The sequence below is a fragment of the Periplaneta americana genome, chromosome 2 (assembly GCF_040183065.1).
Source record: "Periplaneta americana isolate PAMFEO1 chromosome 2, P.americana_PAMFEO1_priV1, whole genome shotgun sequence".
NCBI classification, from domain to species: domain Eukaryota; kingdom Metazoa; phylum Arthropoda; class Insecta; order Blattodea; family Blattidae; genus Periplaneta; species Periplaneta americana.
The window spans coordinates 34,413,754-34,431,778 of NC_091118.1; positions in this window are offsets into that span (position 1 = coordinate 34,413,754).

Genomic DNA, 18,025 nt, shown 5'->3' on the forward strand with positions numbered 1-18,025 from the left:
GTAAATTCAAACAGTTTGAAGCTTAAGGTCTGCGACACTGGAACAGTGAGGTTGAGGCAGTAACTACAAAGCGATTCAACTTTAAACTCTGGCACTCAAACATTGGGGTTGGGAGCGGTAAATTCAAACAGTTTGAAGCTTAAGGTCTGCGACACTGGAACAGTGAGGTTGAGGCAGTAACTACAAAGCGATTCAACTTTAAACTCTGGCACTCAAACATTGGGGTTGGGAGCGGTAAATTCAAACAGTTTGAAGCTTAAGGTCTGCGACACTGGAACAGTGAGGTTGAGGCAGTAACTACAAAGCGATTCAACTTTAAACTCTGGCACTCAAACATTGGGGTTGGGAGCGGTAAATTCAAACAGTTTGAAGCTTAAGGTCTGCGACACTGGAACAGTGAGGTTGAGGCAGTAACTACAAAGCGATTCAACTTTAAACTCTGGCACTCAAACATTGGGGTTGGGAGCGGTAAATTCAAACAGTTTGAAGCTTAAGGTCTGCGACACTGGAACACTGAGATTGGGGCAGTACCTACAAAGCGATTCAACTTTAAACTCTGGCTCTCAAACATTGGGGTTGGAAGCGGTAACTAAAAACAGTTTGAAGCTTAAGGACTGAAGTACTGGAACACAGAAGTTATAAGCGGTAACTACGAAGAGTTTGAAGCTTAAGGACTACGGTAATGGAACTCGGAGGTTGGGGCGGTAATTACGAAAAGGTTAGGATGGTAACTATGAAGAGATTGAAGCTCAAGAACTGCGATAGTAGAATAAGGAAGTTGGGGCGGTAATTATAAAGAGTTTGAAGCTTAAGAACTGGAGTATTGGAACACGGAAGTTGGAGTGTAACCGTATGACAGTGGGAGCGTGAGAACTACAGATTTGGAACATAGGCATTGTGGCGATAAGTACGAAAAAGTTGAAATATGAAGACTGCAGTACCTGTAACACGGAGGTTCAGGGCGATAACTTAAGAAAAGTTTAAGTATAAGGACTGCGGGAATTAAAAAAGAAGATTGGAGGTGTCATAAGTTTAGGACGGTGAGTGCGTTAGGACAGCAGTATTGGAACACGGAAGTTGGGGCGGTAACTCCGAAGCGGCTGAAGTTTAAGAATTACAGTACTCGGAGGTTGGGGAGGGACGGTAACCGTATACAGTGGAAGCGTGAGTGAAACACGGATGTTGAAGGCAATAACTATTTAACTGAAGAAGTATAAGGACTGCAGTATTGAAACACGAAATTTGGAGGGTGGTAACCATTGAACAACGAGAGCATTTTAAAGACTGTAGAAATGGAACGCGAAGGGCGGGAAATTTACCTACAATAGGACAGTGACAGCGTGGACTTGCAGCTGTTGGAGACGGAAGTTAGGGCAATAACCGTAGGGCAACAGAAGCGTGAGGACTGCAACAATGGAACGCGTGGATTGGGTACAACCAGCGGAGGATTTTCAGGAAAGGTAAGGGAGGCCGTGCCTCTCCTAATACGAGTATTTTATCAGAATACAATATGACAGTAATTTCAGTCGATATAAGATTATAGACAAGTTACAGCAAACGGCGGACATTTTTCCTTTTATATTAATTTTAATATTCAATGCGACTAAGATATGAGTTACATCAAGCCGACCACATCCAGTTGGTGATGTCCACTCAGTATAGATAGTACAAATAATTCGTACCGATAAAGCAAACAGCGCTTTAACCTGTACAATCGACATCCAGCAGCCTGCAGTGTCTATGCGAGAGCGGGAGAGCGGAGACAAATATATGACTCTCCTCCCCGGTAGCCATGACAACAGCAGTTCAACCAATAAGATAGCTGGTTAGCGGAGTATTTAAACCTGACTATAACCCGCGAGAGGAGGAGAATTTGGAGAAATCCTACTCACCGCTGACAAGTGTACTCCTAATCTCGGCTACTTTCGACTATGTTCGACTGTACTGACAAGCTCTCTCTCTCTTCCTTCCTCTCCTTTTTTCTTTCTTCTTGGCTTTAAAAAATCGCATCATAATATTGTTGGTTTTCTCTCACTGCGTAAAAGTTTTGTTTTATGTTGGAAGATTTTTTTTCTTGTTTGCGGGTGTTCCTGTTATTTTTTCTGTGTTACAAGATATATTTATTTATACAGTATATTAAATATTGATAGTTTAGGAATAAATACAAATTTGTCTCTAGTTTGTTATAGTAGTAGATATTCAGTATGTTGTGACCTAATTGAACGGTTTGCAAAGGAAGAGGATTATCGAGTAAATTTTCTGTACAGGTCTGTAACAGTAATGGGTAGGCCTTGGAAATTGAAGACCTATAAATTTCCTAAAAAGACCTTTAAAAAGACTTAACGATATCTTAAAAAGGACCTAAAGACTGCAAAACGAGACGTAAAAAGGTGATCCAAATTAATTAATTAATAATTTCAGTTTCAATTACATATTTAATGGATATAATCAAAAATACAAACTTCTGGTGGTATGCAACATACAATGCGAAAAAGCTATAAGAATGAAATTCTTCTTCTTTCAGACTTTATATATATTTTTAGATTAACATAATTTGAAGAAGGAATTCCGAGTTTGCTAAAAAAAACTGTAGAATTTAGAATGAACGATTTTTTCCACCTAGAATGAATTCAGAGAACCCGCAATGAACATCCTGGAGAAAGAAATTGAAATTAGTATAGCTGGCGCCAGCGTTTTTGGCGTGTGTCCTAGAGTATAGTGCCATGTTTGTGAGCATGTTGCTAGTGCAGCTGAGAATGGTACCACTTCCTATACACGTCACATCAGCCATTTGCCAAACACAGTTGTCAAACTGACTACGGTAAAGGTAAGACACTAGCACTTAACGTTCCCATTACTTATTGCACACGCCAAAAACGGTGACGCGGACTGTATAAATAGAATCATATTTGGCTTAACCACACTAGGGTTACAGAAACTGGGCTTCGGAAATCGTACCTCAGTTAGCATTGCAGTATATCACAACAATCATCTCCAGGTTCATAGGTGTGAAGGATCGTCGGTTTTCTGACAGCACGTTGCGAAACATCGAGAAACTTCTCGATCTCGTGGTGGATTCTTGAATTGTAAAAATTACAGTAAAAATGGTGTCACGCCGAAAAAGGCAAAAAAAGGACAAATAAAACCCACCATTTCCTGGACTACAATGACCCAAAATTAACATATATTATGTTGGACCTCGTCTTCGGACACTCGAAACAAAAAGTATTTTTCCACAACTTCCGAGCCCTACTAATGAGGTACATGACAGGTCGTTTATTTTAATACATGAAATTCAACTTGAGGAATTCCCTGGGTGTCTAGAGTCTGGAAATTTGTATGAATGTGAGTGTGATTGTGAGTGTGCCGGGTTAATATTAATTAACCAATCATCATAAATAAAAAATACATCAGGACTGTCGCTGGGCAGTAACCTGAACACACGTTTTATCGTCACATTGTTGACGAGTAACTCCATCTGTTAGCACAACCATAAAGCATCTAATAGATGCTATAGAGTTACCAACAACGAAAAAAAAATGAAATTCAACTTCTCATCAGTCACGTCTTGGCCTCCTCAACATCGAAACACACCGTTCGCCCTAATTACGAAGTAACTGAAGTAAAGGCACTGCGGCATTAGGACAAAGAGGGACTAGCACAGTTTTTCCACGGATATTTCATCCACACCTTCAATTGCCCACAGATTGTTTTGCCATTTGTTTTTCTAGTTATATACTTTTTTGTCAGCAGCCACTGTATTGGGAATAGTAACCGTACGACAATGGGGACATGAGGACTAAAATAGTGGAACTCGGATACTTGGAGTAGTAACTGCAGGGCAATGGAAGCGTGAGGACTACAGCAATGCATTATTTGGTGAGTTATAGAGAGATAGAAAGAAGTCTCAGTATGATTGTTAGACCACAGTATAAAGAAGATACAGTAGAGACAACTCTTGTCGGCACCTTTGATGTTGTTAGTACTAAAATCAAGCTTACGGAGGTCTGGTTCTCTGAATCCAACCATGTCGCTAGTATCGGCAGCGCTAACAGCTGATTTTAGCGATCAGCTGTTCAGACATGCTAAACTTTCAGATGAAACTTTGTATTAACTGTTGTAATTATTCCTTTGTTCTGTAGTGATATTTGTGTCTTATTATGTAGGTCTAATGAAAATTCACTTTTTCTTTTCAAAATACATATAAAATTGCAGTGTTTATGATTAAAGTAAAACATACTATTAGTGAAGTGCTTACCGTTTTAGTCTGTTTCTTCATACCCAATGTATTTCTTTCCATATAATGTTATTAGCTAGTCAACAAAATTTTATTATATCCATTGTTGACGTAACTTCATCGAAACGAATGTCATGATCTATGTAGCTAATGATTCAATATTACGTTACCAACATAAGCATCTACCAGTGACTTTAAAATTAGCGTCAATTAGTGAATATTTTAATGATGTTTACATACGGAAGTAATTATTATTATGATTATGTTGCCATTCCTTTGCCTCATGTCTTTCAAATTGTTAAAAGATGAGTAATAAATCTTTTCAGTTAATATTAAATTATGCCAGCCTCCCGTAGATGGAGAACCATCTGGTGGAGGTTCCAGAAAATACACCCGGTTTCGTGACATGCGCACTCAGAATTTGTTCCCACGAAATGGGCTAGTTGACTTACTTTATCTTCTTTATACTGTGGTTAGACCATCGAGGACGACAAACAACGAAACACAAAGAATTACGGACGTAACTAGGCTACGGAAGTGATAGGCCTTGACAATGAAACCCGGAAGTTAGGGAGGTTCTGTTAAAGCGGTAGTAGCGCTATAAATGCGACAATTGAACACGAACGCGTGGGTGGTAACCAGAGGCGATCGTAGTGTTAGAGTGCTATTCAGGCACGCGACTTGTAGAGGTAACTGTAGGCCTATGAAAGCTTTTGAAATTGGCAGTGAAACACGGAATGTTAGGACGGTAACTATAGAAAGATGGCAACCCGAGGACTGTGATACTTGAATGCGGATGTTCAGGGCTGTGACTGGAGGACTGCAATAGATTTAGGATGGTAAACATAGAGTCAAACGAGGAGACCTCTTACCAGTCTTTTTGCACTTAATTATTGAAAAATCATCACACAGGTAAAACAAAATATATTAATTGTGAAGCTCTATACAGCTTCAAAACTAAAAAAAATATTTTCTAGACACAGATGACATAATAGCAGTTGAAGAAATGCAGGAGGAAATCATAACCCTAACTAAAAGCTATATGACTCCTTACAACACACTGGTCTATATGTCAATACTGATAAAACTTACTCACTCACTCACTCACTCACTCACTTCCTTACTGGCTTTTAAGTAACCCGGAGGTTCATTGCCACCCTCACATAAGCCCGCCATTGGTCCCTATCCTGAGCAAGATTAATCCAGTCTCTACCATCATATCCCACCTCCCTCAAATCCATTTTAATATTATCCTCCCATCTATGTCTCGGCCTCCCCAAAGATCTTTTTCCCCCCGGCCTCCCAACTAACACTCTATATGCATTTCTGGATTCACCCATACGTGCTACATGCCCTGCCCATCTCAAACGTCTGGATTTAATGTTCCTAATTATATCAGGTGAAGAATACAATGCGTGAAGCTCTGCGTTGTACTGATAAAACTAAGCATTTAAAAATAAATATACAATGTGGTCACTATCCAACAGCGTTTGTGAATTTAAAATCTTAAAATATAATTAAAATACAATAAATAATTAAAACTGTTGTATGAACACATTTCAATTATTTAATTATTATTTCATTTTAATTATTTATCGTATTTTAATTATATTTTAAGAATTTAAATTCATGACCCAGGAGCTAAATGACAGCTGTGAGCAGTATAGAAAGGAGATAAATGCAAACAAGACGAAGACCATGGTCATAGGAAGAAAAATAAAGAAGGTAAACTTGCGAATTCTAAATGAGGCAGTAGAGCAAGTAGACAGCTTCATATACTTGGGGTGTACTATAAGCAGTAACGTGAGCTGCTGCCAGGAAGTCAAAAGAAGAATAGCAATGACAAAGGAAGCTTTTCATAGAAAAAGGAGCATCTTCTCCGGACCTCTAGAGAAAGTACTAAGGAAGAAACTAGTGAAGTGGTTTATGTGAAGTGTAGCATTGTATGGGGCAAAAACATGGACATTGCGACGAAGTGAAGAGAAGCAACTAAAAGCATTTGAAATGTGGATATGGAGAAGGATGGAGCGTGTGAAATGGACAGACAGAGTAAGAAACGAAGCTGTGTTGGAAAAAATGGATGAAGAAAGAATGATGCTGAAACTGATAAGGAAAAGAAAAAGGAATTGGCTCGGTCACTGGTTGAGAAGGAACTGTCTACTGAAGGATGCACTGGAAGGAATGGTGAACAGGAAAGAAGTTCGGGGCAGAAGAAGATATCAGACGATAGACGACATTAAGATATATGGATCATATGCGGAGACTAAGAGAAAGGCAGAAAATAGGAAAGATTGGGGAATGCTGAGTTCGCAGTGAAAGAAAACTGATTATGAAAAAAAAAATTATATGCGACTCTATTATTACTGGCTTTTACATTAGCTACGTTAAATTTGTGTATTTTTAAATCGTTATTTAATGACGCTGTGTCAGAAAGCTGTATTAAGTTATTTAGATCAAATTGGTGATAGCGAGTAGTATTTGGCAATCAGCACAAGCGGGAATTGAATCTATGCCCGAGCTTAGCGCCAAATAAGTAGGCAACTTGTATACCTCCTAAGCCATGCCGGTGGCAAGACTATCAGGCGCATTGATGTTTTGTAAGGGTAAAAAACTAGTCTCCTGATACGATGTTGCGCTCGTGCGTGTGTTCGAGTGGTTGGTTGGGTTTTGACGTAGAACTACGTCTTTATATTCGACAGGGTAGATCGCCAACCGCTCGGTAACAATGTCTAGAAAATTGTTACATTAGAATCGCTTGAACAAATAGTGAAAAGAAAAGTATAATCACCTTGTAGACAAAGAATTCCCGCAACCGTGAACACCCACATGAAACCGGTCGGACTCTCGAGACGGGTGGGGCAAAACATGCCTCGAAAACTGCCTTCCGGTTGCCATTTTTTTAGCATAATCCGTGAGATTTGCACCGATCCGTACAATTAAGGTGTCAAGCGGAACGAGATCGACTGAATAAATCTGAAAAATAAAAATGATCCCATATAAACTTGACCCTCAACTTTCAAATGCAGTTGTGAAAATCTGTGAACTTTCAAACTGCCTCAAAAGTTCATTGAGAGAATGCAAATGTGGAGACGAACATAGCAGGAGAAAAGGGTATCTCAAGACGAATCAAACAAGCCCAAGATCACCGCTGTGAGTACAAGAGAGAACGAAGAGAGAGGAAGATAGAGCTCAAAAAGCGACGACGCACGCGAGCTCCGTGGACTCTGTGATTATAAAACTGCGAGACGTGACACCTCAGCCCATCCATATCGGCTCAAAGAGTAAATCCGGGTACTGTACTACACCTGACGGGGCAAGATGGTCACCAGGCCCCAAAGATCATGTACATCGATGAAGCGTTAATCGGAGCAGTGTGTGATAGCATCGACGTCATCTGAACCGGGTCCGTAGGAACCAACGCGCAAATAATATGTAGGCCTACCTAATAATACAGCCAGTGAGGGAAGTGAGACGGTATGCGCCGGTATGGAATACCGCCTCTGGTTTCTATAGCCAGAAAACATACCGTTATTGAAGAATGACATACCGTCACTGATAAAATATGATCCATAAACATTTATTCATACATTTCTTCACAGCAAAGAGTACTATCTGTTTGCTTCGTAAATCTAAACCACAGCCTTCTGGAACCGTATTCAACATCTATTTAGACACGGTTATTTGATAAGTCAATCCCTAGAATGCTTACAACGCTAGCATTTCAAGTAGGCTATAGAAGGCTGTGGTCTGTAACTTGTGGTGGTCATTGTTACCAATTTATTACTGTCATTTTTGTTGTTGCACTTTTTATTAATAATTAAATAAGGCACTTTGAAGCTTTAACATAATTTTAAGTTATAAGTCTCTCTCATTGGACATTCCAAAACAATCTTGTAAATAAATGAAATAAATAGAAATTATTTTATTAAAAAATTTAATGTGTTGCGTAAGCTTAAAAAATTCGTGTTACTGACTGCATGAAAGAATTTATTATGTAAATCATGTATGTTTATTTTGTAAGGGAGGGGATGTATTTTTAAAATGGAGGTATGCCAGGGGAAAATCTTGGAGTAGCATACCACCTCTAGTTTTTTCCCGCTTCCCTCACTGAATACAGCTATTACATGTATACGATATACGGTCTCGGAAACAAGAATAGCCCGACTCTTGAAGCTTTTTACAGAGCACGTTTCATACCACAACGATTTAACAACGGTTTTCAATCCAGTATTATTTGAACAGTGTTACAGATTTCACAACTAAAGCAAAAATATGTGTGGTAAGATTTTCCTGTGTTATTCCGAAGTGATACAGTGTTAAAAGTTGTGTAATCAAGATGTGGGCTATAAAGCAAAAATCACGAAATTAATCTGAAAATAAGATCAAATTAATGTCTAAGGGCCGATTTCACCAAACATATTCATCTTTAATTGTTACTCAAAGGCTTTTTAATTGACACTTAGAGGTGCAATAAATTTCACCAACAGAAATTGGGCTTTAAGCTCTCATTAAACCACATTTAAGTTAATTGGTCAATATTTGGTCATTTAAATAATTAATCCTGCATTAACGACAATAATTTTCATCATGGCTAGGACAAAGATGGACTTTATATTTGAAAATGATGATACCTTACCAAGATGGGCGAGGATAATTTCTGAAAGAAGAAATAATTTTAATACAATGGACGAAAAAATTTGAAAATGCGGTTTACACTAAGCAATGCATAAGAACTATATAGTAGGCCTACTGAAGATGGTTTATTTTCAACTGATAGTTAAGTACTCGATAATATTATTTAAATGATATATTTATTGAAGACATTTAATCAATCTTCGATTGCCTAAAATACGGCAACTAAAGTAATACGAATAACATATTTATCATGTAGGCCTCAAATTACATTTGAAGGCGCTAGAAGAGCACAAATCCAATACGTCTTTCCATTTTGCTTGTTGCATGATATTTCCTGCATGTACTTTCATATTATCCCGTTTTCTCTTCAATATTGCTGAAGACAAAGGGATGAGGTTTTCTTGCATTGAATTCTCTTTCTACTTATTTCCAACCTTTCTTCTTTTCTTCTAAAGTATACCCAGCGAATAGGGATTATAAAGAATGGACACTGAGCGAATTTTCCTGTGTTTTGTTTCTCTGTGCGCCGGCGTTTATTTCCACTTTCAAGCGCTAGAGGTTAGTGTAATCGAGCATACGCTAAGATAATAATTAAGAATAGAGTTGAGACACAGGATCCAAACATCGCCTACCTTATTGCATAATCCAGTAACGCTTTGCTTCAAATAAATTCAAGTTAACAGCTTTTCCTTATTTCTCAGTGACATACTAGTTGTAATAATAATTTGTTATATTTTATATATAATAAATTATATTATAAAATAATATAATACATTATAAAATTATGTATCAAATTCATTTAATATTTGTATACAATATAATATAGGAATATGGTTTTACTTCTCATAGGAGTTTTGTTTTTCCATTTTCAGCGCTATCAAATCATTACATATTTTAATTGTTGTTGGGGTCAACGTCTCAACTCTCATTATAAAGGAACTCTAGAGTCTAGACATTACAGTTAATGACGAATTTATTATTTCATCGGTCCAATTTATTTTATTTGAGTACATAATGTACCTAGATGTATTAATTGTATGTGTTATTTCCGTTGTGTCGACTGCTAGCTGGTGTGATGTCAGTGCCAACTCCTGGGAGAAAGCAGAAACTCACACTCAAACTGGTTTGAAGGTCATTGAAATCAGTCTTGCTACATCAAAGGTACCAACGCGAAGTGTCCATACTGTATAATTATTATCTATACGCTGGTCTACCCATCCGTCTTTTTGTTTTCGGTTTTCGATTATTTAAATGTGTTTTCAGATTATCTCTGTTTATGACGACAATTTATTGCCGTAATATAACAAATGAACTCACTATATAGGTCACTGCTTACATTAACAAGGCACATGGCCTTCGAAATTATAATTTTACTATGATACCGAAGGCCTTGATGACTTAATCTGGAATTAAATCAATTGACTTTATTTTAAATGCATATTAGTTTGGTGAAATGCAAACGAATTAAATACAATTTAACTTCCATACTTCAGTTAAATTATAATTAGTTAATTGTGGATTAGTAACATGGTGAAATCGGTCCTAAGAGTCATTATTAAACAAACACAATACAGTACGACAACCTCGATTATGACGCTTCATCGCAAGCGTTCTGATAGCCCTGTGATAGCGTGCTTGCTCGCAGACTGCGAAGTTCAGTGTTGGGATACTAGTGAAGAAATTATTTGTTTTTTATTAATTATAGTCGCGACGCTGTTATTCCCGGCGTGACTCCTCCTCTTTGCTTACGTCTTAGGAAGTGAAGGCTCTATAAAGTCTAGGTAGGCATCGAAATCGAAAAAAATCGAAAAAATCGAGAAAAAAAAAAAGAGGAGAATATGGAGGGAAAAAAATTAAAAGGTACGCAAAACACGTCCTTGCAAGGGGTTGGGGGCTGTAAGAAACTAAATATGTGAGCTCCAAGCCTGTTGGCCACTAGTCTCACTCCGGGTTACGCTGCTCCACTGAAGGAGCTCTAGAAAATTTTGAAGGGGAAAACCGAAAATGGACGTAACCTCTTAGGTACCACATACGCGAGGGGGATGGAAATGTGATCAAAATGATCACGGGACGGGACGAGGAGATAGCTGGTTTAGATCTGCATATTGAAATGAACTGTCATTTCGCAGTGCAGAATGAGTCGAGAAGACTCTGTCATCTGTTGTTCGATGACTAGGCAGGTGAAGACCGCCAGGAGAGACGCCGTGAATTCTGAATCTGCAAATTGAAAGGTTCCCTGTCCTTTCGCATTGCGACATGCGTGACGTTGCACATGTATTTCATAATTTATCTACTCTGAACAAGGGCTTTAAGTTGTTTGTTAGAAAAAGGGGGGCTTATGGGGAAGGACATATAGGTCCGTGGCCCATTTCTCTCAGGGCTCATCCCGACATTTGTCTTAACGCCTTAGGAAAACCACGGAAATACCTTAGGCAGGATGAGTTGTCTCAATATAAGAGACTAGCCAATTTGGCTTTTAGGTAACAGGTCGATTGATTTATGAATTTAGGATAGATGTAATTAATAATTAATTTTGAATAACTAGGTAGGTAGTATCGTTCGCCATTTTTGTTCTTTCGTCGCTGAGCTACCATACGAGGAATCTATTTGCTACACCGTTAAACATTATCATGTCGTAGCTCCTATGATATTAAATCAAAAGCACTGTAATTCAGTAAATAATTGTACGGCAAATAACGTCTTGGTGTGCTTTCTGCGAACGCCAACGAAAGAGCCAAAATGGCGGGCGATTATATTAAGTATTTATCGAGAATTAAGAAATTAATAACGTCTTCTTGAGCGAATCACAAGACGCACACGTTTAAATGTGGACGACCTGCAACGCGATTGGCTGCCGGAAATTAGAGCGACGGGACTATAATTTGGGGATTAATTTCGTTTATCATCATTCTATTTTACTGCACGATTTATAAATATTTATCTACTATTAAAAATAGATAAATTTCATTGCATTTTTTTAAATATCATTCTGGTTACAACAATCGACATAAAATGAATTTCGGTAACTGTCAAAGTGATCTCGTGTGAACCACTGCTTTGGAGTACTGAGCATGTACAATGCGTTGAATCTGGAACTTAAAAATTCAGGCGGGTAATTTTTTTTATGGAATTGTACACAGTAGCTACATTTTTATACGATTTATGGAACCCGCATTTCACTATTGCATGTCTTACATCTGTCCCGTACTCATGTTTTGTTCTAATTCCCTATTGAACTTTTTACCCGCATTCTACGTCCTCATGGTTCAGGTCCCGATTTACGTTCAAAAGATTTTTTCTCCCTACTCATTTCTATTGCAAACGCACAGTCTTGCGTTCTTGTATAATTTTGTGAAGTCACGCGACGCGGTCAGGCGCAGTGGCAGTTTTAGCGGTGGATGGAGATTACGCAAGAACTTAAAATAAACTCTTGTACTGCTTGTTAAAAGTATGAATAAACTTTTCCATAAAATACTTAAACGAAAACTAAACTTATTTGAAAGAAACTCCTGTGGAACTTACTCGATGCTTCGATAGTTACCATGCTTGTCGCTGGATCAGAGATTTATGGGTTCAAACCCAGATGAAGGGGCGGGGAAGATTGATTTTAAGTGCGGTAAAAATCTTAACACGATTTCCTTCGGTAGGGAAGTAAATCTGAGGGTTCTGTATCGTAGGTTTATGGCGTTGCAGTAGGGACGTAGAATACGTCACCCAGTTTCAGGAACGAAACTACAGTTATGTTGGTTTCAATATTTTATTTTTGTTTCGACTTACAAGTGGAAAATATGGGTCTGTGATAAGAGAAGTAATTCCTGAAGAGCGTGCAATATATTTTCTGTTCACATGAAGCGGCATTACGAAATTAGTTTCAGCACACAACAAATTTTTCACTGCGGTTCACTCAAAATATAACGTATGGAAGTTAAAGCTAAGTTGAACAGAAGGAGACCTAATGTTTCCGCTTACTGCAGTACAAATATTGCACGTGTTGTCATGTTATCTGTTCACATACCTTCCTCCTCAGTCCCCTCTCGTCTTCTCCTGAGTCACCGACAGTACATTGGTTCGTGGCCTAACTACTAATAACGTTAGCATTCGGCTGTGGTAGCATTTGAAGTTCTGCCATTTTTGTTCCACCACGGATCCGAGAACGGTGCCATTCTCGATGCGCGTCGACCTGGTTGGCGAGTTGGTATAGCGCTGGCCTTCTATGCCCAAGGTTGCGGGTTCGATCCCGGGCCAGGTTGATGGCATTTAAGTGTGCTTAAATGCGACAGGCTCATGTCAGTAGATTTACTGGCATGTAAAAGAACTCCTGCGGGACAAAATTCCGGCACATCCGGCGACGCTGATATAACCTCTGCAGTTGCGAGCGTCGTTAAATAAAACATAACATTTATAACATTTTTCTCGATGCGGGGAAAGACGTATTTTACGTCAAAAAGTCTTATCCCCAATAGAGGGCTCCAGGAACGTACTCGCAGACAATTTCTCTCCTCTATTAAAACTCGGAGATAGTGCGAACTCCATTCAATATCAAACCGTGAAATATGCGCAATGATGTCTAAATCTCTTTTATTATTTTACTCTTAGGTTTTATTTATAGCCGTTTCATCATTACTGTCATTTCATGATTGTCTGTCTGAGCAGTACATTGTTGTTGTTACATTGTATTTCTGCCATCTATCGGCCACTCCGCTTATCTCAATGCCATCTAGTGGCCATGTCCATCACCACATAGGCCTATGTAGGCTACAATTAGTAGGAATTGAGATGTCGCGAATCATTATCTGTAACTTTTGTAGTGGATATAGGAACCAATCAGGCATTTATGTAAGTAGCTAGGTTTTCACGATACTGGGTGGGCACTGGTTTCATACTTACTTACAAATGGCTTTTAAGGAACCCACAGGTTCATTGCCGCCCTTACATAAGCCTGCCATCGGACCCTATCAGTCCCATTCCGAGGCTTATTGTATGGATTCGTAACAAGCTCTTTTTTACGGCAATGGGTTGTTAGCCCTTCGCTCAACACCCAAGCTGGCGGACCACCCCTTATCGGCTGTCCACGACTGCTTATTCAATATATTCGCAGCTACCCTCCATATCTGGAGGCCGTCTTCTCTATCCGCAACCTGAGGACGCGCCATGCTGTGGTGATACAGACCCACAATACATGGACTGGTTTCATACTTACTTACTTACATACTTACAAATGGCTTTTAAGGAACCCGAAGGTTCATTGCCGCCCTTACATAAGCCCGCCATCGGTCCCTATCCTGTGCAAGATTAATCCAGTCTCTATCATCACATCTCACCTCCCTCAAATCCATTTTAATATTATCCTCCCATCTACGTCTCGGCCTCCCCAGAGGTCTTTTTCCCTGCGGTCTCCCAACTAACACTCTATATGCATTTCTGGATTCGCCCATACGTGCTACATGCCCTGCCCATCTCAAACGTCTGGATTTAATGTTCCTAATTATATCAGGTGAAGAATACAATGCCTGCAGTTCTGCGTTGTGTAACTTTCTCCATTCTCCTGTAACTTCATCCCGCTTAGCCCCAAATATTTTCCTAAGCACCTTATTCTCAAACACCCTTAACCTATGTTCCTCTCTCAGAGTGAGAGTCCAAGTTTCACATCCATACAGAACAACCGGTAATGTAACTGTTTTATAAATTCTAACTTTCAGATTTTTTGACAGCAGACTGGATGATAAAAGCTTCTCAACCGAATAACATGCATTTCCCATATTTATTCTGCATTTAATTTCCTCCCGAGTGTCATTTATATTTGTTACTGTTGCTCCAAGATATTTGAATTTTTCAATCTCTTCAAAGGATAAATCTCCAATTTTTATGTTTCCATTTCGTACAATATTGTGGTCACAAGACATAATCATATACTTTGTCTTTTCGGGATTTACTTCCAAACCGATCGCTTTACTTGCTTCACGTAAAATTTCCGTGTTTTCCCTAATCGTTTTTGGATTTTCTCCTAACATATTCACGTCATCCGCATAGACTAGAAGCTGATGTAACCTGTTCAATTTCAAACCCTGCCTGTTATCCTGAACTTTCCTAGGACTGGTTTCATAGACTGGCTAACATTCATGAGAATACTCCTTTCCCATGAGGACTCGAACCAGCATGTATTCCATAACGCAAGTCCAGACACGATACTTTAGACCACAATGCTAAAGCAAGGGACTCAAAAACAAGGTATGCTTACATCACTCAATCAACTGGTTCTTTTAATGTGTAACAATTTTTCGAAAGTCGTTCTGCATTCTTCTTTGTCGTAACACTAAGTTAGTTCTCTTCCATATTTAATTTCTCCATTGCTTCTTGTGAATTACCCTTCCAAGTAATTGCTGACTATCCTCTCTTACGCTTTGTTTGTGGCATCCATTTTAATATAGTACTTCTTTAAATCTTTCGTGTATCGTTAAATTTGTCGCTAATTCTATTCTATCAATATGAATAAATAATTAGTTTTAGTATTAAAGAAATACAGAGCGATTCATATAGATCTTTAAAAATTTTAAAAGTTATAATTTCCCTCTGGAAGTTAGTATAAACTTGAAGGTTTCAGCAGTATGCAATTAAGATAATACAATGAGAACCTTTAAAATACTGAAGAAGATAAAACTAATGTATTTGTTCTAAATTAGTTGTATAATTAATTACAACAATGAATATATTTGGCACGAGATTTTCTTATAAATTTAAACGAAAGATTCGGCAATTTTTTTTTGTAAGTGAAGAAATATTAAATTTTAACGTGAGAAAGAAGTTTCACAACAAATAAATTAATGTAAATTAGACAAAAATGACAAACTCAAACACATGATAAAGGAATATCAACTTGAAACTTAAGCTTAAGGTGACCAGATTCCCAAAATAAAAAAACGTGACACGTAGGTACTAAAGTTGACATGAATCAACATTTTATCTAAACATTCATTATTACTTGTGTTTTATAATGTCAGTGAGTAGTAAGGTCCAGTTTTATTTAAATAAGGAAAATACTTGGCTTGTCATTGTTAACAATTTTTTATATTGCAACTAGTCGGGATTAATTAGGTTAACTTATCTGTTTAAAAGTACTTCAGGTTAATTGGACCTTACATCACATCCATGTCACTGTATTCTGAACTTGTATCATAACAAAATTTTTTGCTCATATTACTTTTTAACTATTTTAACATTCTCCACGAAGATGACCTGTACAATCAGCATCATATTCCTTTGATGAGTGAATTTGCTCTAGAAGTGTTGCCCTTTCCTTCAAGAAACTATAGAAGTCCATGCAAGACACATTTTTGAAATGACATTTTGTGATTAACATGCCCTTTATTGAATTCAATACAGTGACATTTGATGGAAACAATATTGAATTAATCAATGTTTTGCATGATTATTAAATAAAATAAAAGAAAAAGAAATATTTTAACAATAATTTAGAGAAACGGGATGCCATTTTAAAAAGACGGGACATTTGGTGTCCCGAGCATACTTTTTTCGGGACAGGGGACAAGAGGCTGAAAAAAGGGACAATCCCATTAAAAATAGGATGTCTGGTCACCCTAGCTTAAGAAATAAATATTCTATTAACAATGACAAATGACATATTGCAACTTAAACTGATAGCATATATCAAACTCTCTGAGTGTGAACACAAAAGCTCTACTGAGAAAATTCATACAGAGTGTCTACCGAAAATGTAAAACAAAAGTTAATTATTAATAATTAGCCTATTCCTAAGCATGACGAAAAAAACATTAAGTGAATCAGAATTAGTTTCTGGTTTTAATGTTGAATGTAGAAGTGGTGGTTTTGCATTAATTTTTTTGGCTAAGTATGCTAGTATTTTATTTATAAGAATATTATTTTGTATTATTTTTTTGGCACATTTCAGTCATCTCACGACCTGTCATCAAAATAGTTTCTGAAGTTCTCTGATCTTCAGTTCAATGGATGCGCAGCCAACTTCTCTCCCAGCCTTCTAGACTGTATCAGACTGACATACTGTATGTAATAGCTATAGCTGATTGCCGACCACCATAGCTCAGGCAGAGGCATCAAGACTAAATAAGTGAAGTGGAACAATATGTACAGTAGTGGCAAAAAAAAACTGGACCGACCCTTGTAGCTGATTTCAGAGTCACAGATTCAAATTTTGTTAGTCACAAAACACATCCATCTTGTATAATTAATTGTAACAATGAAATTTATTGCATTTGTTCGATTCCTTCCGTCTTTTGTTTCCTTCAGTGCCTCAAAATTACAGACGAAAAAACTTTGAGAGTTTTATTTTCATCTGGCATCAATATTACATTTCTACCTCTATTCGGCAAAGATAACTGCGTATTTTTACATTAAATAGCAGTACATACCTCTGGCTTCATTATCCATATGGAAATTACCACAGTTTGACACAATACACAGCACAGGATTCTTTTGTATTAGCTACAAGGGTCGGTCCGGTTTTTTTTTGCCACTACTGTATAATTTCGTTACCTACGACCATTAGAGTCTTTTTAATTCGTTACTTTCGTTATCAAGTGCTTAAAATTATTACTTTCATTATCGGTGAACACCCTGTTCATATCATTAAAACGAATTGTTCTAAAGACGAAGAAAAATAGTTTTTACTTTCAAAAGAAAAACAGTAATTCACTCATTTAATATTGACAGCAGTGTTAGATTTATATTACTTAACAAGGTTCAGGCTAAAGTAAAGAAATAAATCACGACCAAGAAATAAAATGAAAATAACACAAAACCCCAATATTTTAAAGTCATTAAACCAATGTTCGTGAGTACATATTTATCTCTTACTTATTTCTGCTTTATCATTGTGTACACTCACTACTAAATTCATGCAAAATGCCCGGAAGGTTGGAATGGTTAGGCAGTGAATACACTTCTACAAAGTAGAATGGCAGGAAGAAAGTCTGACAGACCAAGGGAGAGATGGCTGAAGCCATCAGATTTGGTGGGGAAAAAAAACACAGAAAAGAAAGAACAAAAGTGGAAGCGAATTGTGACAAAAGCCGAGATTCACCCTGGGCTACAGAGTCGAGTAACAATTTATGAAATAAGTAACAAAGATTCTAAAACCTTAGTACGTATCTGTCGAAA